The sequence below is a fragment of the Nicotiana tomentosiformis genome, chromosome 1 (assembly GCF_000390325.3).
Source record: "Nicotiana tomentosiformis chromosome 1, ASM39032v3, whole genome shotgun sequence".
NCBI classification, from domain to species: Eukaryota; Viridiplantae; Streptophyta; class Magnoliopsida; order Solanales; family Solanaceae; genus Nicotiana; species Nicotiana tomentosiformis.
This window is the reverse complement of record NC_090812.1, coordinates 153,661,050-153,683,769: the sequence shown is the minus strand read 5'-3', so window position 1 is coordinate 153,683,769 and position 22,720 is coordinate 153,661,050. Positions and strand designations below refer to the sequence as shown.

Below are 22,720 nucleotides of genomic sequence, written 5' to 3'. Positions count from 1 at the left end.
CACGATCGTTTGCAGCAAGAATGATGTTCAGGACTTCTACACATTTAGCCTTGGCTTTATCAAATCTAACCCTTAGCGACCCAATTTCTTGGCTAAGGGTTATCACTTCTTGCACGATTTGCTGCAAACAAGCCTCCAAAACAATGGTCTCGATAGCCTTGGTTTCAAGTTTCGAGAGACGGAGAATAGTCTGGTCCCGTTTCGACAAAAACTGATCTCGTTTAGAAGTAAGTTCTTCCTTCTCACAAATCAGCCTTTGAAGGCCCTCCGAAGCAAGAAAGTTGGCCTACAAAACAAGAAGAGGTAAAACTTAGAGTATATATGTTCATAAGTAGAAGAAATAACAGAAGAAGAAAGAAACGTGCCACTACGGCATTATGCATAACATTGCTCAACAAACACTCCCCAGAGAGTGTCTGAATCTTCTCCCAGTCATTTTCTGAAGTCAAAGGCTTCAGATAGTTAGCAAGCTCCACCGGCCTCGAAAGTAAGTTGCACCCGGTGGAGACCGAAAGGGTAATACTCATCCTCCTCTGTGGATCTTCAGAGGGGGAGGCATAGTTTTGCCCCAAATTCCTATAAACTGGGGACTGTGGAGGAGGGGCACCTTCTTCATGGTCAGGTGCGGCCGATGAAGATAATGTAGCAATCGTTGCTGTAAGAGTGGATGAAGATGGAAATGATGTAGCAGTTGTCGGTGATAGTGAAGGTGGAGATGAAGCTGATGGAACTGAAGAATGAGAAGCAGCTATATCGAATGTAGTGCTGTTCGTTTGGTGCTCGCCAACTGAAGTTGGCAAGGACCCAGCACTCTGTCTTGCAGTACCGAGCACAACAATTGGGGCCCGAGAATGGGAGTTGGCATTATCTACCAAATCAAATCCTCCCCAAAGTGTTGAGACGTCATCTTCAGTTGTTGCAATTGTCTCAACAGGTCGAGCATCTTGTTGAGATGATGAGAATCGTATCCTTCTATGTAAAGAAGCTCCATCATCACTAGCGTTTTCATCATCGTCGATCATCACAGTGTCTATGACCGGCCCGGAAGGAGAACCAGTCACTATCGCCACTAGAGATGACTCGGGTGCATAAACCTTTACCCTTTTATTCTTTTCCCCAGCCGTAGAGGTACGTCTTCTTTTTGGTTGCTTGTTCTCTAGACGGGGACTCCGTGAAGAAACGTTTGCGCCCGAAGCAGGCCTGGAGATGCATGTTCGAGTAAGTGCCTCCTGAAGCAGCCCCGCTGCATCTGCATGGTCAGCCAAAACACCCTCGGGGACATAAATTGAGCCCGCAGGTAGACCTAATTTCGTGAACAAGTCAGAAGGGTTCAACCAAGTTCTTCATATACATGATTTTTGGCCTTCCACCCATATTTAATGGACAACTCTTTCCACAAATGATTTTCGGGCATTGTGGTGTCCAAGATATTCTGAACCCACCGGTCCAAGCCTTCTACGAGTGGTGGGACCCATCGAGTCGCTGAAACAAACGAAGATTGGAGAATCAATACAAACATGATTGAATATTTAGTAAGAAAAGGTGTGTTAAAGAGAACTTATGAGAGCAGTTCCAATCAACCGGAAAGGATGAAGCCGTTGTTGGAATAATGTCACTGGTGGCAACTGCAATGAACTGCTCCATCCATCCACGGTCATTGTCGTCGTCCATTCTAGACAGTAAAGCATGGTGGCCAAGCTTGCAAAGGTTTATCATTCTCCCGCGGAAGATTTGGGATAATAGAGATTCATCATATGAGCTAGGGTTAGCTCCTCTCTAGTTTCTAGGAAAAGACACCGGAGGCAGGTGACTGTCCTCCATACCGAAGGACTTACCTGTGCCAAACACACCTGGTAGCGAAGGCAAAACTTCGCAATCACAGAATCAAGCTCTCCGCTCAAAGAAAACGCACCCAAAGTAAAGGGATACATGAAGAAATATGTAAAACCTTACTTGGGAAGGGTCACTTGCTTCGATAAATCAGGAGCAATAATATCTAACTCAGTGAAGCGGTAGTCTTCCTTCACAACAGGAATACTAGAAGGGCGAATAGAAGAAGGGTATCTACTAACAGCCCATGTGCGAGGGTTAGCCGCAGGAAATTTCTTTTCGAAATCCTTCGAAGTACTAAGACTTCTTGTGATGATAAAACCCACTGTTGGAGGAACAGAATCCTCGATTTTGTTCTTGCCCTTTGAAGAACTAGCACGTTTTGAAGAGGAAGCCATTGGAATTGAAGGAAAAAAAATTTCTGGTTCGAAAATGATCAGATAAAGGTTGGGAAATAAAGATACAAATTAGAAGTTTGAGAGATTATGAGGTACATAACTCATAAGAGAAGGATGGTTCATATAAGTAAAATATGACGCTTAAATTCAGGGCCATGATTACCTCGATAATCGGCAAAAGCTGTGCTGAATCGTGGGATGATGCGTGTTCGGGGCATTAAATACGGAGATACATGCGTCTTATCAACTGTGAGAGAACTTCAAAGGGAGTTATAGTAATTCCCGCCAAAAAGCTACTTTCTACCAACTTCCCGGTAACTCAAGATTGTGTCACCAGAAAGCAGGGGGACTATCTGTATAGGAAAAAATATGACATGATACGTGGTCGCTTAAAGGAAGGACACGTGGAACACAAGATGGAGGTGGCCACCGAACATAGGTGTTCCGCTTGTCACCGGAAGGAATGACGATCATAAATTGAGTATTAAATGCTTTGCGCCCGGTAACATTTAATATAAAATATTTTGCAGCATTAAGGATGATGATCCGTTATAAAGCATTTAGCATTTATGTCCAACGCTACATCTTCATCAATGGCCCTCATAATTGACATTAATGAAGGGCACGATCTTAGGACTTCCTCCCCTAGACATAGCTATAAATAAGGAGTTCAATTATCATTGCAGGGAGAATTTTCTGGCTAACTTACACTACATTCTATACAATATTTTTAATACAAGTTTACTTTCTTGCTTTTGACCTTATCATTGTTGTGCCTGGAAACCCTATTCCCCGACTCATCAACTTTATCGTTTCTATATTCTAAGGCTAAGTATTTTATATTTCATCAGTTATTTTATTACTTTTTCGATCAAATTAATTCACTTGTCTAGAAACCACGAACAAATTCAACTGTACCATTTTTTGGGTAAACAACCACCAATACCCACTTCAAAAGATTTTTAGTTATAAAACACCATAAGGACCCAAAAAAGAAGAAGAAAAAGAATATGATGAAGTAGTCACATGCGCACACACAAAAAAAAGTAAATATTTGTACAGAAAAAGTAAAAATTTAATAAAAAACACTTCTGAGTTCAGTGCTGATGAAGTTGCTGACCGTCGCCTTTAATGGTAGAGAACGAAAGTGCATACGGCAGATAGAGGTCGGCGAAGCAGTGGCAGAGTGAGCTGAGTGAAGAACATGGAGCAAAAGAGAAAGAGGATGGAAATGAAAGTGGTCATGGGAAGGAAAATCAGTGCATTTGATAGAATGAAAGAAGGAGAATGAGGATGAAAATAAAGATGATCTTGGGAAGGAAAGTGCATTGGAAAAAGTGGCTTCAACTTGTTAATAAATTGGACCTAGAAGCTATATATTGCAGGTCAATTGGAAAAACCTGGGCTAGTAATTTATTGAGTGAATTTTCATAAACCACTACAGTTACTAACTCACTTGTATTCAAACGCGCAACGAATACAGCTTGTGTAAACTGTATTCGTTTGCGCAACGAATACAATGCGTATCAACTTGTAACTAATGCGAAATACAAGGGCGCATACAAAGGATACAATTTTTATCAACTGTATATATGGGTATATACAAAGGATACAACTTGTATCGACTGTATTAAAGGTTTTCCAAAGAGGACTAAGAGACAGTCTAAGCGAATATAGCACGAAAAGGAAATTCATAAAGAGCATACCGCAAGTAGGAAGTGGAATTAATACAATGGATTCAAAAGCATCAAACCTCTCTTGTTCGAAAGAATTAAAACACATCCAAGATGGAGTACTTGGGATCAGCAGAATTATAAAACTACAGAACCAACTGGTTTCACACCAGGAGAACAAGATCCGAAGCAAGCTTTTCCAATCTGTCTAGCTTCGGTGTGTTCTTTGCTTAATTAAAGGGCATCCACGTGTATCGATTATATTTGTTCGCGCAATGAATACCACTAACGCGAAATACAGAAATACAAAAAAATAAAATGTTCTTATTGATATTCGAATTCAAAACCTTCACTAGCTAAGTAGACGCTCTAACCAATTGAGCTACAAGAGTTTGTTGATTTCTTGTTTCAGTTCGAAACAGTTAATCTCTTATTTCATGAATTTGTTAAAAAATTCAAATTATATATTATATAGAAGAGAGAAGATGGTCGACCAATGGCATCTTTGCAAATCAAGCTTCTTTTAAGGGCAAAACAGTAATTGTATCATAATTGTTAAATAGAAACTCTAGAAGAATCCGATTTTTCATTCTCATCTCTAACTAAAAAAAGAAAAGAACAGACGCACAAGCAGCAGCTCTTCTCTTCATCTTCTCATCCAGGTATGTTTTCCATTTTATTTTTGCTAAAATTTCTTTCTGTTGTTTTCGTTCTTTCTACTTTTCGGTCTATCTTTGTTGAATCTGTTTTGGTTTTTGCCCTTTTTTTTGCTCTTTTGCTTCATTGTTGTTTCCTTAACATTGTCTTTTTTTCTTTTCTAATTTTATTATGTTGTTCTCTCGGTATTCCTAACAACAACTTGTTGTTTCTCTCTCCCTCTGGAGTAATTCTCGAGGCTGGCATATATATTCTTTTTGATTTTTGTTTTGCTTTCAAGGAAGATTTTCCCCCCTCATAAATAGGAGCTTTGTATTGAACTATGATCAGATTTTAAATAAGTATTGCGAAAATGAAACAGAGATTACTTTTTGTTCTTTTCACATTGTGGTTTAATTTTTGTTTTATGTATAATATGCTATTAACTTGCACGTTAATTGTTTGGGCCGGCTCTACAAACAAATATGCTTCTGCTCTCTTAAATTTTGTTTATAAGAATTTGTCTTCACTAAAAACTTAATCTTGACAAAGAATTCCAATTAGAAGTTGCAGTATATTAGCATAATGAAAAATAACATAAAGTGACAGTACTCTGAAAATCCACCAAACCTAAAGGTACTGACTTAAAGCCAATGTAGAACCAATAGTTTAAGTTATGTGTTACCTTAAGAATTGGGGCTTTGTAAAACTTTAAGGACGATTCATCCTATGCAAAATAGTTGAATAGAAATTTCCTGTATATGCTTTCATAAAGAATCTTACTGGTTATGTGCACAAACTAAAGGACTAAAAGCCTGGGAACTTCAAATTTTGAGGATTCCGGGTCGAACTGCTCCAATAGGTCATCAATCTATATGCATTTTTCAAAATGGGGTATAAATGTTGTTGTATTAGAGTTACTCATTTGTCAATAATGAGTATTTTGCTATAACTATAATTTCAATTTTTTTTATCATATACTGGTTTTAGAAGCAACAAGCACGCATCCTTTTTTATTTATTCCCATATATATCTTCTTTCCCCTTCCCCCAAAACTTTAGTCGTTATCATACTTCGGATCTTTAATTACCAATATTGTTAAGGTTAAAATTTTCTTGAATTTAACAGTGGTCGACTTGAAGAGAACGAGTGCAAGCTAAGATAGTTCATGTGATCCGATGTTTTGGCAAAAATGCGAATATTTGATCGTTTGTATGACATAATTGGACACTTTTTACCACAAGGTGAGTAATTAGATTTTCATAAAGTGACTTTTTTTGGTCAAGATAAAGTAAAATATTCTTATTATTAATTATTTCTTTATTTATTATTTGGAATTGAGGAGTAGTTCTTATTGTTGTAATATTTAAGGCTAGATAAAAATATATCGATATTTAATCCTTGAATGAATAATTTTAAAAAATAATGGAATATTTCTTCCAGTTTCCTGCTGAGAAGCTAGAGGGTCTATAATAGCTTGACGGAAAAATAAAGTTTTGAACTTTACAAGGTTTATCAACGATGCGTATGTACCATGCTTATTCAGATCATGTTAACAATAGCAAGTAACATAAAAAAAATTCTTCCCTTCAAATACACATTCATATTTTGGTGTATGTGAAGAAATTACCAACCTCTTGAGTGGATCTCTTTGATAGAAAAAAGTACTTTTGCACAAGTCATGTATGTGTATATTATAATTGCTTGGTCTAGGACTATAATAAATATCCTTTGCTCATAAAGTCTTAATATGTACCATGCTAGAAGATGTCTTCTTAGTGATCTATATTGCCCCAGCAAATTAAAGTATTTATGGACTTGGAGAACCTATCAGGGATTTCATGAGCCATGAGCCTACCTCAGATGAAGAGGTCCTGTTCTAGCAAAGAACTAAAACTATAGAGTTAGTATCGGTATAGTAAAAGTGTTTCTTTTTTATCCATGGAATGATAACTAAGAAGGCGTAATTGACTAACCAAATAGGTTTCTTCTTTATTAATTTTTATATGGGCTTAGATACCAAGTCACTAAATTTATAAGCAGCAACCTGCTACTCTGCTTCAACACTTTCTTAATATCAACAAGTAAGCATGCTAAAACAATATTATCCTTAGTTTCCATTTGAATGAGAAGCTCACCATATTGCCACCAGTATTTATTATAATAATATATATGCATGGATCTTTTACAAATTAGTTCTTGAAGCTTCCAGAATAAGGCTCCCGCCCCATTAGATGTCCTATGCCAAATTTTGCAGCATGACTTATGGTGGTTGATTTGTAGTTCTTAGCTATCTATTTGGTTATTTTTGCCGTTATCGTTTGTTCATTTATGTGAAGTAACTACTAAACTAAATACCATATTCTTTTTGGAACATGTATCTCTTGAAACGTATGCTCCTCAAGTCCATCATTTTGTACCGTAAATTTCTAAAAAAAGTTATACGGTTAACTTTCTATTTGAAAGTCAGCAAAAGACAAATATGTAATACTAGAATGAATTGCGCGGGTGGTTAGATGTTTGATTGAAAGAGTTTAAACATTTAATGAAGTTAATAGAAGGCTTGACGATATTTAATATACTCGAGCATAGAAATTAAATTTTTTTGCAGAGCTTAATTACTTCCCTCGATTTATAGCAAGGCACAAGTTTTCAGCTCAAAAGAATACATGTCTCAAAAGATATTAAAGCTCCACTCTTTTCTCAAGTTTTTGCTACAGTTCGGTTTTGGTCTAATTGCAGTTTTGCTGCAATTTTTTTTCTTTTGCAGTTTTGTGTTAAGTATTTGCTGCAGTTTTGGTCTAGCTATGAAGTAATTTAACTGCAATATTTGTCCAGTTTTGATGATGTTTTTTATGGAATGGGTCTTGAAGATATGAATTAAGGTTTTTTAAAAGGTAGAAGAAGACCGTCCATCAAGGGAGAGCTTTTTTCATGTTGGATAGCCACGTCATTAATTATGTTATAGTTAAATATGTGTGGCATATGATGTGGAGGGTCGTTAGTAGTAAAGGTATATGTGGGCCAAAAATTAGACGGCAGGAGTATAATTGCTACTAAAATTTAACGAGGATAAAAGTGACATAATTCGAATAGTTCAAGGGTAAAAGTCACATGATTGGAGTGCAGTTTCATTTTAGGAACATCAACGTTGGTGGTATTATCCATTGATGTCGTAAAATAGAGTTCCAAGTAGCTCGATATGAAATCAGCGTATGCTATCTTTTTTCATTCATTCTCATTGCACTTCACCTAACAGTTTTTTTAAAAAATATAGTTTTGCTTGGAATTTGCTTTTAAATTTATATTTTATTCCGATGTTTTGCGTGAAAGTACAAGTAGTGGATTGATATACCGTCTTTGCATATTTGGTAGGGACTAATTCACTTGTCCACTTGTAGTTCTTGATAGTTTGGTTTGCTATACTTTTAGTTCAGTACATGAAATGCATAAGGATTATATGATTCATGTGTATTTATAAATGGGATGAATACATGCATTCACATATGTGCTATCTTTTAACATATATGAAGTATGTATTATGAACATGCTTCTGTGATGACTACTTTCGACTTCTTATATTTTTCTTTGTTTGCTGATTATAACTATCGAGCGAAACTTAGAGCAAAATTTACTTACCATAGTTGCCGAAGAGTTAAAGTTTCTCCTCCTTCACTTCGAATGGTAACGGATATGAACTATTCATCTTGGTACCTCTTTTTGCTCAATCCCTCAACATACCGTTCCCTATATATTTATGTAATATATCATTATGATGGTAAGGCTTAAATCACTTCAAGCACTTCCATGAAATAGCCGGTTTTGGATTGCGTATGTGTTTTAGTTTATTTATTTCATTGTCTTTATGTTGTAGTTATGCACATGCTTCAATTGGTTCTGACATGCCCGCAGAAAGAGTTACTTTGTACTTTACGTTGTCTTCATTTTTTTTTTGTTCAAACTATTTATTTAATTGTTTCTCCTGATTTAAGCAAATTAGTTTGATTCCAATGATAACCTTGATGTGTTATGTTCAATAATATGTTTTGTTATAATTTTAATTGTGTGCGTTCAGTTTCTTGGTTGTCATAGAAATTTCATTTATTCAGGGACTATATTATATCTCTAAGATACCCTTTCATTGATGGATGATTGGTGCATTTCTTCTTTGAAGCGACTGATAAAGAAGTTACTTACTTTTACAGGAGACTTCTGATGTTTTTATCATACTACAAATCCATAGATTTTCTTAACTTGTGACATACTTAACCTGCCCAACCAGTTGAAGTAAGTAAAGACACTTACTAAGACCAAGTAACAATCAAAGCTTATAATATGGACAAAGATGTATAAATGAATTGAATCGCCTATTTATTTTGACTTATCAATGGTAACTCAGTCATGCAAAGTCATGAACAAGTAGTGCCTTTGGTCTATTATTTTGTATAGTTTATCTTTGCGAATTTAATATCATTGAGGGAGTGAGATTTATTATTTTTGAATGCGCAGATTCTGAATATGTATGTTCTGAGTAGTAGGCGTCTTTAACATTTGTCGCTATTTAATAAGAATGGATTGTGCTTTTGTGTTAGTGAAATTATGACTGTTCAAACTTCTAAACCTATTTAGGGTTTAATCACATATGCAACTAAATGTTAGACACAAATTTCCTAAACTATATCAGTATTTTGAAATGTTGGGTCTGTGCTATGCACGGGCAAACTTCATCTAGTATAGCTATGAATGGTAGCTACAGATTTAAATATAGTATAAATATTTGATGTGTCGCGTAATATTTTTTAATTTATTTTGGTAGCCACACAATGTTAATTTCTCTTTAAATTTTGTACTCCGATGGCGTTAGAATTTTTACAGCAATTTTACTGATTCTAGCAAATTATCACTCTATTTTTAGGTTATCATATTAGACTTGATATAAAAAATTATATATAGTTTAGATAAACTTTATCATATAGTGTAAAAAATTAATTATATTGTCGGTGCATAAAATTTAAACTTCTAACAAAACAACAATAGCAACCAAAGGAAACCCCACAAAGTAAGTACCTGTTGCGGAGGGCAGGGCATATTTCAAGTAACGCCAATAGACCGAATGAAAAAAGCTATAGTTATTGGTATCGGAATGGTTTGAGTTATCTGGTTCGAGTCTCGATTTCTCCAAATTTATAAATGATTTAATCAATAACCCAATAAGCTTTTCTTCCAATAATAATATCCAACCAAACTACACTATCTAACCTAAGCCCTAACTACACATAACATCCAACCAAAATGCCAAAATAACCAACTAAACTTAATCAATATCAAACTAAAACTAATTATGGGACATGTGCGGGGCGGCTCTAGGGCATTTGAGGCCTAAGGCCAAAGTCAAATGTGAGGCCTAAGTATTTAAATTTTTTAAAAAAACTTAAATGATATGTATGGAGTAAAATTAATGAAATACCATATACCAAATAAAAACAATACTAGAAAGATATTACCTGATTTCTGATTCAGGAAATAATTGAAGAATGAAGACTTTGAGTCCAAAATATCTAGTTGTTGCTTGTTTACTTCAAAATTCTTGTTGTAAATCTTGAAAACTATACTATTTTTTTATAAAGTAATAAAAGTATAGAACTATTGAAATTTTAAAAATATTATTGAACACTTGAACTAATAATTTTTTGGAGAAAGAAAGTGAAAAATAAAATTTTGGAGAAAGAAAAAAATATTGGAGAAAGAATTCAAGAAGGTGAGAAAGAATAAAGAGAAAGGATGAAGATACGTAGGTTCTGAAATATGAAAATTAAGATTGAAACATTGGAAAATGAGTAAAAAATAGAATTATTAAATCAACTCAAATTGAAAATTATTTTTAAGTAAGTCAAATTTTTACTTTATTTACTCTAAAAGGTTTTCTTTTCATTTATATGAAAAACACAAAAGTACTACTACATATTATTTTTTAAAATATCTATAAAATATATATTATTTCTGAAAAATGGAGGCCCTCATAATTGGGGGCTTAAGGCACATGGTGGGTAAGGCTAATCTGAATATATATAGAAGGGTTTTTGGAGCTCAAAATGGTGGCAGCTGGTGGAGACTGTGGACATTTGTAATGTTAAAATTTGCATGATATAATGCAAGTGGTGGCTGGCTGAATAGTCAGCCTTCTTGTAAAAGTATTGAGTTATGAGAATTGTCGATTACTGATTTTTAAGGAAAGAAACATTTATTGATCTTCTTTTACTTTTATGCTTTTCTTCCGACGGTAAAAAAAAATCTAAAAACAAGAGCAGTAAATATTATTTCTATTGTATTCAAAGAGAAAGATGCCCTTTTATTAGATACAAAGTACACTATTCGACTCCTATAATGCTACAAAGTCTATACACAAAATCTGCACATTCAGTGCACATAATCTGCACAATTCAAAAGTCAAAATGATATTTCACCTCAATTTGAATTACATACATTGCAACACAAATTCATTCTTCTTCATTTCGTCATTTTGTTGTGTTGTTCTGTTCATAGGTCCCAAGTCTTTCTTAGAAAGTCCTCTTCCCTCTCCTTAAGTTAAGAAAAAAAGAATGCTGCTTGATTGAACGAACATTGTAATAACCTTTCTAACTGACACCCCAGTCATAATGTCACCCACGTTTTTTTTCTTTTGAACAAGCCTTCTAAATCCAATTTTTTTTTATTTGAGTTCATAATAACTGGCGGATTTCATTAATGAAAAGAAAAGCGGAGGCCCACCGTCTGCCAGCATTGTGATTTTCCATCAATTTTTTATCATTGGCCCACCCTTTCTTTGAACCTTGTCAATGATCGAACTTAAAGATATGAACTGAGTGCCATTTGATGAGTAACTGAGAACAAAGGATAGGGATATGGAAAGAATGAAGTAATGAAAGAGGAAGTCTTGTGTTAGAAACATAATTAAGTAAATAAAATTGTGTCTTTTTGTCACGACCTAAACTAACCTCTGTCGTGATGGCGCCTATCGTGGAACTAGGCAAGCTGACTCATTTCCAAAACAAACTGATATTTTCATTTCAAAGATAATTTCAAGGTTATTAAACATAAAACCTCCATTTAAAGAGTTCAAATCAAAGAAAACAGAAGTGCGAAAAAGAAAAGCCCGACATCGGGGTGTCACTAGTCATGAGCATATACTACAATCTGTCTAACAATATCAAGGCTAACTCAGCCCGAAAAATAGCTAAATATAACTAGAGGAAGATAAAAGGGAGAAGAGCAGGGCCTGCGATCGCCAAACAGCTACCTTGCTATCTCCAAGAAAATCTGCAACCAGAACACTCAATAACCGCTACCGTGTCCAGCTACACCTGAATCTGCACACAAGGTGCAGGGAGTAACGTGAGTACACCAACTCAGTAAGTAACAATAATAAATAAAGACTGAGCAGTAGTGACGGGCAATAAAGCATATAACGTTCATATCAGGAAATCTCAGTAAAATACCACATGCTTTTAAAAAAAATAAGGATTTAAATCAAATTATCTAGTTTAAACCCAATTCCAGTAAAAATCATTTAAAGATATTTTTCCAACAGTTTTTCAAACAAAGGCTCAATGCAAAGGTGAGAAAAAATGATGAAATCATAAACAGCCCCTCAGGCAAACCTTACAGTCACTCGTGCCACTCGGGCATACCTCACAATCACTCTTGCCACTCGGGCATACCTCACAATCACTCTTGCCACTCGGGCATACCTCACAATCACTCTTGCCTCCCAGTCACTCAGCACTCGGCACTTGCACTCAGTAGGTACCTGCGCTCACTGGGGGTGTGTACAGACTTCCGGAAGGGCTCCTTCAACCCAAGCGCTATAATCTGCACGGACAACTCACGTGCGATAATAATAAAGTATGTTGCAGGAGGGCAGCCCCGATCCACACTTATCCTCACAAATCAGGCCCTCGGCCTCACTCAGTCATAAAGTATGCTGCAGGCGGGCAGACCCGATCCACACTCATCCTCACAAATCAGGCCACTCGAGCATTTCAGTAAAATAGGGCATTCGGCCCAAAATATTTATATGCATCAAAATAGAGTCATAAAACTGAGCTATGCGGTAAACAAGTATAAACATGACTGAGTATAGATTTTCTATCGAAAACAGTGAGAGGATGGTAAGAAACAACCCCTAAGGGTCCAAACAGCATTGGCGCAAGGCCCAAACATGGCATTCAGCCCAATTTACAGAATATCTTTCTAACACATATAAGTATCAATGGTTTCAACAAAGTATGCAACTTTACAGTTGCTACGGGACGGACCAAGTCACAAATCTCCAACAGTGCACGCCCACACGCCCGTCACCTAGCATGTGCGTCACTTCAAATTAGTAGAATGATACAAAATCCGGGGTTTTATACCCTCAGGACTAGATTTATAATCGTTACTTACCTCAAACCGGTCAAATCTCTAACCCGCAATGATCTTTCCTCTGGACTCGGCCTCCAAATGCTCCGAATCTATTCACAATCAGTACAATACCATCAATATGCGCTAATAGGATGAATTCCAAGAGAAAAACTACAAAATTATACCAAAACCCAAAATTGGCTCAAACCCGGCCCCCGGGCCCACGTCTCGAAATCCGATAAATTTTACAAAACTAGAAAGCTCATTAACTCACGATTCTAACCATACTAATTTTACCAAAATCCGACCTCAACTCGACCCTCAAATCTACAAATCTTATTTCTAAATTTCTAAATTTCAACCTACGATTTACACCTCAAAATCATGTAATCTAGTCAGATTATTCGATGATAATTCAATATTATGGAGTAGAAATGACCACAAGGGACTTACCTCAAGTTATCCTTGAAAATATATCAAAAATCACCTCTCCTCAAGCTCCAATTTGTCAAAAATGGCAAATGGGACGAAGTCCCCGTTTTTATAATTCTGCCCAGACAACCTCGGTTCTGCCTCGATCTTGGCCTTCGATCGAGGTCCTCGATCCTAGGACTTCGATCCTGGTTCTCGATCCTAGGCCTTCGATCATGTCTTTGACCCGGCCTTCGACCATGACCCTCGACCCTGGGCTCGATCATGGCTTCGATCGTGGCCCTCGACTCTGGGCTCGATCATGGCCCTCGACCCTGGGCTCGATTTCTGGGCTCGATTCTGAGAGATTTCTGGGCTCGAATCTGGCAGAAGAAATTTCTAACAGAAGGAAATTGCAGCAGCTGTTGTAGTTCAATTTTTGATCCGTTAACCATTCGAAACTCACCCGAGGCTCTCGGGACCTCAACCAAGTATACCAACAAGTCCTAAAACATCATACGGACTTAGTCGAATCCTCAAATCACCTCAAACAACAGTAAAACCATGAATTGCACCCCAATTCAAGCCTAATGAACTTTGAAATTTCTAATTTCTACAAACAACTCCGGAACCTATCAAATCACGTCCGATTGACCTCAAATTTTGCACACAAGTACTAAATGACATAACAAAGGTATTCCAATTTTCAGAATCGGATTCCGACCCCATATCAAAAAGTCAATCCCCCGGTCAAACTTCTCAAAAATAAAACTTTCGGCATTTCAAGCCTGATTCCTCTATGGACTTCCAAATAACATTCCGGACACGCTCCTAAGCCCAAAATCACCATACAGAGCTATTGGAATCATCAAAATTCAAATCTTAGGTCGTTTACACATAGGTTCATATCCGGTCCACTTTTGTAACTTAAAATTTTTAATTATGAGACTAAGTGTCTCATTTCACTCCGAGTTCCTTCCGGACTCGAACCAACTAACCCAATATAACATAATATAGATGAATAACACAAAAAAAGGTAGGAATGGGGAAAACGGGGTTATAACTCTCGAAACGACCGGCCGGGTCGTTACATCCTCCCCCTCTTAAACATCCGTTCGTCCTCGAACGGGTCTAGAAACATACCTGGAGTCTCAAATAGGCGTGGATATCTACTCCGCATCTCCCGCTCGGTCTCCCAGGTGGCCTCCTCCACAGGCTGACCTCTCCATTGCACCTTCACTGAAGCTATATTCTTTGACCTCAACCTTCGAACCTGCCGATCCAAAATAGCCACCGGCTCCACATCATAAGTCATATCACCCTCCAACTGAACCGTGCTGAAATCCAAAACATGGGACGGATCTCCAATATACTTTCGAAGCATGGAAACATGAAACACTGGATGCACACTCGACAAGCTGGGTGGCAAGGCAAGCTTATAAGCCACCTCTCCTATCCTCTAAAGCACCTCAAAAGGCCCAATGAACCGGGGGCTCAACTTGCCCCTCTTCCCAAACCTCATAACACCCTTCACGGGTGATACCTTCAGCAAAACCTTCTCCCCAACCATAAAAGACACATCACGGACCTTCCTATCCGCGTAGCTCTTCTGCCTAGACTGCGTCGTGCGAAGCCGCTCCTGAATCAATTTCACCTTATCTAATGCATTCTGGACCAAGTCTGTACCTAAGAGCCTAGCCTCACCCGACTCAAACCATCCAACCGGAGATCTACACCTCCTCCCATACAAAGCCTCGTACAGAGCCATCTGAATACTCGACTGATAACTGTTGTTATATGCAAACTCCGCGAGTGGTAGAAACCGGTCCCATGAACCCCCAAAGTCAATGACACAAGCACGCAACATGTCCTCCAATATCTGAATAGTGCGCTCGGATTGCCCGTCCGTCTGAGGGTGAAAAGATGTGCTTAACTCAACCTGAGTACCCAACTCTCGCTGCACGACCCTCCAATACTGTAATGTGAACTGAGTTCCCCTATCTAAAATGATGGAAACTGGGACACCATGCAGGCGAACGATCTCTCGGATGTAAATTTCAGCCAACCGCTCTGAAGAATAAGTAGTACCAATTGGAATGAAGTGCGCGGACTTGGTCAGCCGATCCACGATAACCCAAATAGCATCGAACTTCCTCGAAGTCTGTGGGAGCCCAACTACAAAGTCCATAGTGATCCGCTCCCACTTCCACTCTGGGATCTCTAACCTCTGAAGCAAGCCACCCGGTCTCTGATGCTCATACTTAACCTGCTGACAGTTTAGACACCGAGCCACAAACCCAACTATATCCTTCTTCATCCGCCTCCACCAATAGTGCTGCCTCAAATCCTGGTACATCTTCGCGGCACCCGGATGGATGGAATACCGCGAGCTGTGGGCCTCCTCAAGAATCAGCTCTCGAAGCCCATCTACATTAGGCACACATATCCGGCCCTGCATTCTCAGCACGCTGTCATCACCAATAGTCACATCCTTAGCACCACCTATCTGAACCCTATCCTGAAGAACGAGCAAGTGAGGGTCATCATACTGACGCTCCCTGATATGGTCATAAAGAGAAGACCTGAAGACCACACAAGCCAATAACCGACTAGGCTCCGAAATATCCAATCTGACAAGCTGGCCCGCTAAGGCCTGAACATCCAATGCCAAAGGTCTCTCTGCTACTGGAAGATATGCTAAACTCCCCAAACTCTCTGCCCGACGACTCAAAGCATCGGCCACCATATTGGCCTTCCCTGGATGGTACAAAATAGTGATATCATAGTCCTTAAGAAGCTCCAACCATCTCCGCTGACGTAAATTAAGATCCTTCTGCTTTAACAGATACTGTAGACTCCGGTGATCAGTATAGATCTCATAATGAACCCCATACAAATAATGACGCCAAATCTTCAAGGCGTGAACAATGGATGCTAACTCAAGATCATGGATATGATAGTTCTTCTCATGGGTCTTAAACTGGCGCGAGGCATAGGCAATCACCCTACCCTCCTGCATCAAAACACAACCAATGCCTATCCTCGAGGCATCACAATACACGGTGTAAGAACCTGAAGCTGATGGCAGAACTAACACTGGAGTTGTGGTCAAAGCAGTTTTAAGCTTCTGAAAGATCTCCTTACATTCATCCGACCACCTGAATGGAGCACCCTTTTGGGTCAATTTGGTCAAGGGCGATGCAATAGATAAAAATCCCTCCATAAAGCGACGGTAGTAACCCGCCAAACCAAGAAAGCTCCTAATCTCCGTGGCTGAGGACGGTCTGGGCCAACTCTGCACCGCCTCTATCTTCTTCGGATCCACCTGAATACCCTCACTGGACACCACGTGCCCCAAGAATGCTACTGAACTGAGCCAAAACTCACATTTGGAGAACTTTTCATAAAGCTTCTCCTCCTTCAATCTCTGTAATAAAATCTTCAAATGCTGAGCGTGCTCCTCCTGACTACGAGAGTACACCAAGATGTCATCAATGAATACAACAATGAATGAGTCCAAATAGGGCTGGAATACACTGTTCATCAAATGCATGAACGCTTCCGGGGCATCGGTCAGCCCAAAAGACATCACCAAGAACTCATAATGGCCATATCGGGTCCTGAAAGCTGTTTTAAGAATATCTGAATCCCGAATCTTCAGCTGGTGATAATTGGACCTCAAATCGATCTTGGAGAACACCCTCGCTCCCTGAAGCTGGTCGAATAAATTATCAATATGAGGCAAAGGATACTTGTTCTTGACTGTGACCTTGTTCAGCTGCCTGTAATCAATACACATTCTCATGGAACCATCCTTCTTCTTCACAAATAGAACCGGTGCACCCCAAGGTGACACACTAGGCCGAATAAACCCCTTATCTAGGAGTTCCTGAAGCTGTTCTTTCAATTCCTTCAACTCCGCCGGTGCCATACGATACAGTGGAATAGAAATAGGCTGAGTTTCCGGCACCAAATCAATACCAAAGTCAATATCCCTGTCATGCGGCATGCCCGGTAGGTCTGCAGGAAACACATCCGAAAAATCACGTACCACCGGAATAGAATAAATGACAGGAGTCTCTGCACTAACATCCCTCACAAAAAGCCAAATAAGATAGGCAACCCTTCTCAACCATGTGCTGAGCCTTCAAATATGAAATCACCCTACTTGGTACATAATCTACAGAACCGCTCCACTCAACCCTCGGAATTCTCGGCATAGCCAACGTCACCGTCTTAGCGTGACAATCTATAACAACATGACATGGAGATAACCAATCCATACCCAATAACATATCAAAGTCAACCATACTGAGCAACAATAGATCTACTCGGGTCTCCAGACCCCCAATAGTCACAACACATGACCGATATACGCAGTCCATAATAATAGTATCGCCCACAGGAGTAGATACATATACAGATGAAACTAAGGACTCACGGGGCATATCCAGAAAATGGGCAAAATACGAGGAAACATATGAATACGTGGAACCAGGGTCAAATAATACTAAGGCATCTCTATGGAAAACTGAGACAATACCTGTAATCACAGCATCTGAAGCAATAGCATCTGGTCTGGCAGGGAGAGCATAGAAACGGGCATGACCACCCCCTAATCTGCCTCCCCCTCTAGGGCAACCCTTAGCTGACTGACCTCCATCCCGAGCTGACTGGGTGGCTGGTGAGGTAGCTGGTGCTGTAGTCGGAGGCTGACTCCTCTGCTGAGATAGACCTCCATGACGACAAGGACACTGCCTCCTCATATTCCCAAGCTCCCCACACTCAAAACAATTCCCTGGTGCTGGCGGCGGAAATTGAAGGGAACCCCTAGCACTGGGATGACTGGTAGAATAACCTGGCATGGAAGAGCCCTGAACAGGTGGAGCACGGGACGAACTCTGAACTGGAAGGGTACTAAGTGATGAGTGGCCCTGATGAGAACTGTGAGAACCAAGGCCAGATGATGCACTCCGATGAAATGGCCGAGCTGACTGAGCCTGTCTGAAATGACGACCTCTACCGTGCTGGAACTGACCCCCAAAAGGAGCATCGCTGAATCCACCCTGACCACGAGGCCTCTTGGCCTCCTACTAAATCCTCTACTGACCGCGAACCATCTCAATCTGTCGAGCAATATCGACAACCTCATCAAAGGTAGCACCCGAAACCTGCTCCCTGGTCATGAGCAACTGTAGCAGATAAGTGAGGCCATCAATAAACCTCATGATCCTCTCTCTGTCCATGGGAACCAACCAGATAGCATGACGGGCCAAATCGGAGAACCGCATCTCATACTGCATCACAGATATATCACCCCAGCAAAGCCGCTCAAACTGTCTACGCAGCTCCTCTCTGCGGGATCGAGGCACGAACTTCTCCAAAAAGACCACGGAGAACTACTGCCAAGTAAGGGGTGCTGCGCCAACAGGCCTACGCCTCTCGTAAGTCTCCCACCATCTGAGTGCAGCCCCAGAAAACTGAAAGGTAGTGAATGAGACCTCACAAGTCTCCAAAATACCAGCAGTACGGAGTATCCTCTGACACCTGTCCAAAAAGTCCTGAGCATCCTCTCTCTCTGTGCCACTGAAAGGTGGTGGCTGGAGTCTCCCAAACCTCTCCAACCTACGCTGATCATCCTCAGGCATAGCAGGAACCACATAATCCTGAGCAACAGCAACCGACTAGGCTGGTGGTGCCTCTGATGTCTAAAGTCCCTGAATAACCTGCTCGGGTGTGCGAGCGACAGGAGTCTGAGTGCCTCCCCTAGCCTGAGAAGTGGCTGCGGCCGTCGAAATAGAGACCGCCTGAGCAAGGCCAGTACACGCTGTCAGAATCTGAGTTAGGGCCTCTTGAAGGCCTGGAATCACAATAGGCACAGGTGGTGCCTGAGCTGGTGCATCAACAACTATAACTTTCGGTGGATCTGCAGGTACTGCCCCGACTGTTGTACGGGCTGCACCTCTGCCCCTACCACGGCCCCTACCGCGGCCTCGGCCTCTCACGGCCCTGGCTAGTGGCACTGGTAGCTGGCCTTCCTGATCGGTAGCACGAGTCCTCACCATCTGTGAGAGAATGAAATAACAGATGTTTAGTTACTAGAATCAACAAATTCGCACGACAAAAATTCAAGAATGTGGAGTTTCCTAAAGGTTCTGCAGCCTCCTGAAGATAAGTACAGACGACTCCATACCGATCCGCAAGATTCTACTAAACCCGCTCATGACTAGTGAGACCTATGTAACCTAGGCTCTGATACCAATCTATCACGACCCAAACTAACCTCTGTCGTGATGGCACCTATCGTCGAACTATCAAGCTGACTCATTTCCAAAACAAACCGATATTTTCATTTCAAAGATAATTTCAAGGTTATTAAACATAAAACCTCCATTTAAAGAGTTCAAATCAAAGAAAACAGAAGTGCGGAAAAGAAAAGTCCGACATTGGGGTGTCACTAGTCATGAGCATATGCTACAATGTGTCTAATAATATCAAGGCTAACTCAGCCAGAAAAATAGCTAAATACAACTAGAGGAAGATAAGAGGGAGAAGAGCAGGGGCTGCGATCGCCAAACAGCTACCTTGCTATTTCCAAGAAAATCTGCAACCAGAATACTCAATAACCGCTACCATGTCCAGCTACACATGAATCTGCACACAAGGTGCAGGGAGTAACGTGAGTACGCCAACTCAGTAAGTAACAACAATAAATAAAGACTGAGTAGTAGTGACGAGCAATAAAGCATATACCGTTCATATCAGGAAATCTCAGTAAAATACCACATGCCTTTAAAAAAAATCAGGATTTGAATCAAATTATCTAGTTTAAACCCAGTTCCAGTAAAAATCATTGAAAGACATTTTTCCAATAGTTTTTCAAACAAAGGCTCAATGCAAAGGTGAGAAAAAAATTATGAAATCATAAACAGCCCCTCGGGCAGAACATCACTCATATACAGCCCCTCGGGAAAACCTTACAGTCACTCGTGCCACTCGGGCATACCTCACAATCACTCTTGCCAGTCGGGCATACCTCACAATCACTCTTGCCTCCCAGTCACTCAGCACTCGGCACTTGCACTCAGTAGGTACCTGCGCTCACTGGGGGTGTGTACAGACTCTGGATGGGCTCCTTCAGCCCAAGCACTATAATCTGCACGGACAACTCACGTGCGATAATAATAAAGTATGTTGCAGGCGGGCAGCCCCGATCCACACTCATCCTCACAAATCAGGCCCTCGATCTCACTCAGTTATAAAGTATGCTGCAGGCGGACAGCCCCGATCCACACTCATCCTCACAAATCAGGCCACTCGGGCATTTTAGTAAAACAGGGCATTCGGCCCAAAATATTTATATGTATCAAAATAGAGTTATAAGACTGAGTTATGCGGTAAACAAGTATAAACATGACTGAATATAGATTTTCAATCGAAAACAGTGAGAGGATGGTAAGAAACAGCCCCTAAGGGTCCAAACAGCATTGGCGCAAGGCCCAAACATGCCATTCAACCCAATTTACAGAAAATCTTTCTAAAACATATAAGTATCAATGGTTTTAACAAAGTATGCAACTTTACAGTTGCTACGGGACGGACCAAGTCACAAATCCCCAACAGTGCACGCCTACACGCCCGTCACCTAGATTTACAATCGTTACTTACCTCAAACCGGTCAAATCTCTAACCCGCAATGATCTTGCCTCTGGACTCGGCCTCCAAATACTCCGAATCTATTCACAATCAGTACAATACCATCAATACGCGCTAATGGGATGAATTCCACAAGAAAAACTACAAAATTAGACCAAAACCCGAAATTGGCTCAAACCCGGCCCCCGGGCCCACGTTTCGAAATCCGACAAATTTTACAAAACTAGAAAGCTCATTCACTCACGATTCTAACCATACCAATTTTACCAAAATCCGACCTCAACTCGACCCTCAAATCTACAAATCTTATTTCTAAATTTCTAAGTTTCAACCTACGATTTACACCTCAAAATCATGTAATCTAGTCAGATTATTCGATGATAATTCAATATTATGGAGTAGAAATGATCACAAGGGACTTACCTCAAGTTTTCGTTGAAAATATATCAAAAATCGCCTCTTCTCAAGCTCCAATTTGTCAAAAATGGCAAATGGGACGAAGTCCCCGTTTTTATAATTCTGCCCAGACAACCTCGGTTCTGCCTCGATCTTGGCCTTCGATCGAGGTCCTTGATCCTAGGCCTTCGATCCTGGTTCTCGATCCTAGGCCTTCGATCATGTCTTCGACCCGGCCTTCGACCGTGACCCTCGACCCTGGGCTCGATCATGGCTTCGATCGTGGCCCTCGACTCTGGGCTCGATCATGGCTTCGATCTTGGCCCTCGACCCTGGGTTTGATTTCTGGGCTCGATTCTGAGAGATTTCTAGGCTCGAATCTGGCAGAAGAAATTTCCAACAGAAGGAAATTGCAGCAGCTGTTGTAGTTCAATTTTTGATCCGTTAATCATCCGAAACTCACCCGAGGCCCTCGGGACCTCAACCAAATATACCAACAAGTCCTAAAACATCATACGGACTTAGTCGAATCCTCAAATCACCTCAAACAATACTAAAACCATGAATTACACCCCAATTCAAGCCTAATGAACTTTAAAATTTCTAATTTCTACAAATAACTCCGGAACCTATCAAATTACGTCCGATTGACCTCAAATTTTGCATACAAATCCTAAATAACATAACAGAGGTATTTCAATTTTCAGAATCGGATTCCGACCCCGATATCAAAAAGTCAACCTCCCGATCAAATTTCTCAAAAATAAAACTTTCGGCATTTCAAGCCTAATTCCTCTATGGACTTCCAAATAATATTTCGGACATGCTCCTAAGCCCAAAATCACCATACAGAGCTATTGGTATCATCAAAATTCAAATCCGAGGTCGTTTACACATAAGTCCATATCCGGTCCACTTTTCTAACTTAAAATTTTTAATTATGAGACTAAGTGTCTCATTTCACTCCGAGTTCCTTCCGGACTCGAACCAACTAACCCGATATAACATAATATAGCTGAATAACACAAAAAGAGGTAGAAATAGGAAAAACAGGGTTATAACTCTCGAAACGACCGGTCGGGTCGTTACACTTTTCTATTAACTTAAACTTTTAGATGAAATTGTCACACACTTCAACATGGTTGCAGAGCAGGCAGAGCTCTCGGGATCGATCCCACCGTCACCCAATATCAAAAAGAATTTTCACGTGCTTGGCTTATCAAAAAAAATCGAGCTCGCAAGCGAGGGATCATATTTGAGACATAATTAAGTAAATAAAAGTGTATTCTCTCTAACAACTTAAACTTTTAGATTAGA

At 40.0% G+C, this 22,720-nt stretch overlaps 1 long non-coding RNA gene across 1 annotated transcript; it reads left to right on the top strand.

Annotated features, from left to right (window-relative positions):
- Positions 1-4,424: 4,424 nt before the first annotated feature.
- Positions 4,425-9,134, top strand: LOC104088478 (uncharacterized). Its single transcript, XR_684574.4, has 2 exons — positions 4,425-4,563; positions 5,666-9,134. It is a non-coding gene; the product is annotated as an uncharacterized lncRNA (long non-coding RNA).
- Positions 9,135-22,720: the final 13,586 nt, after the last annotated feature.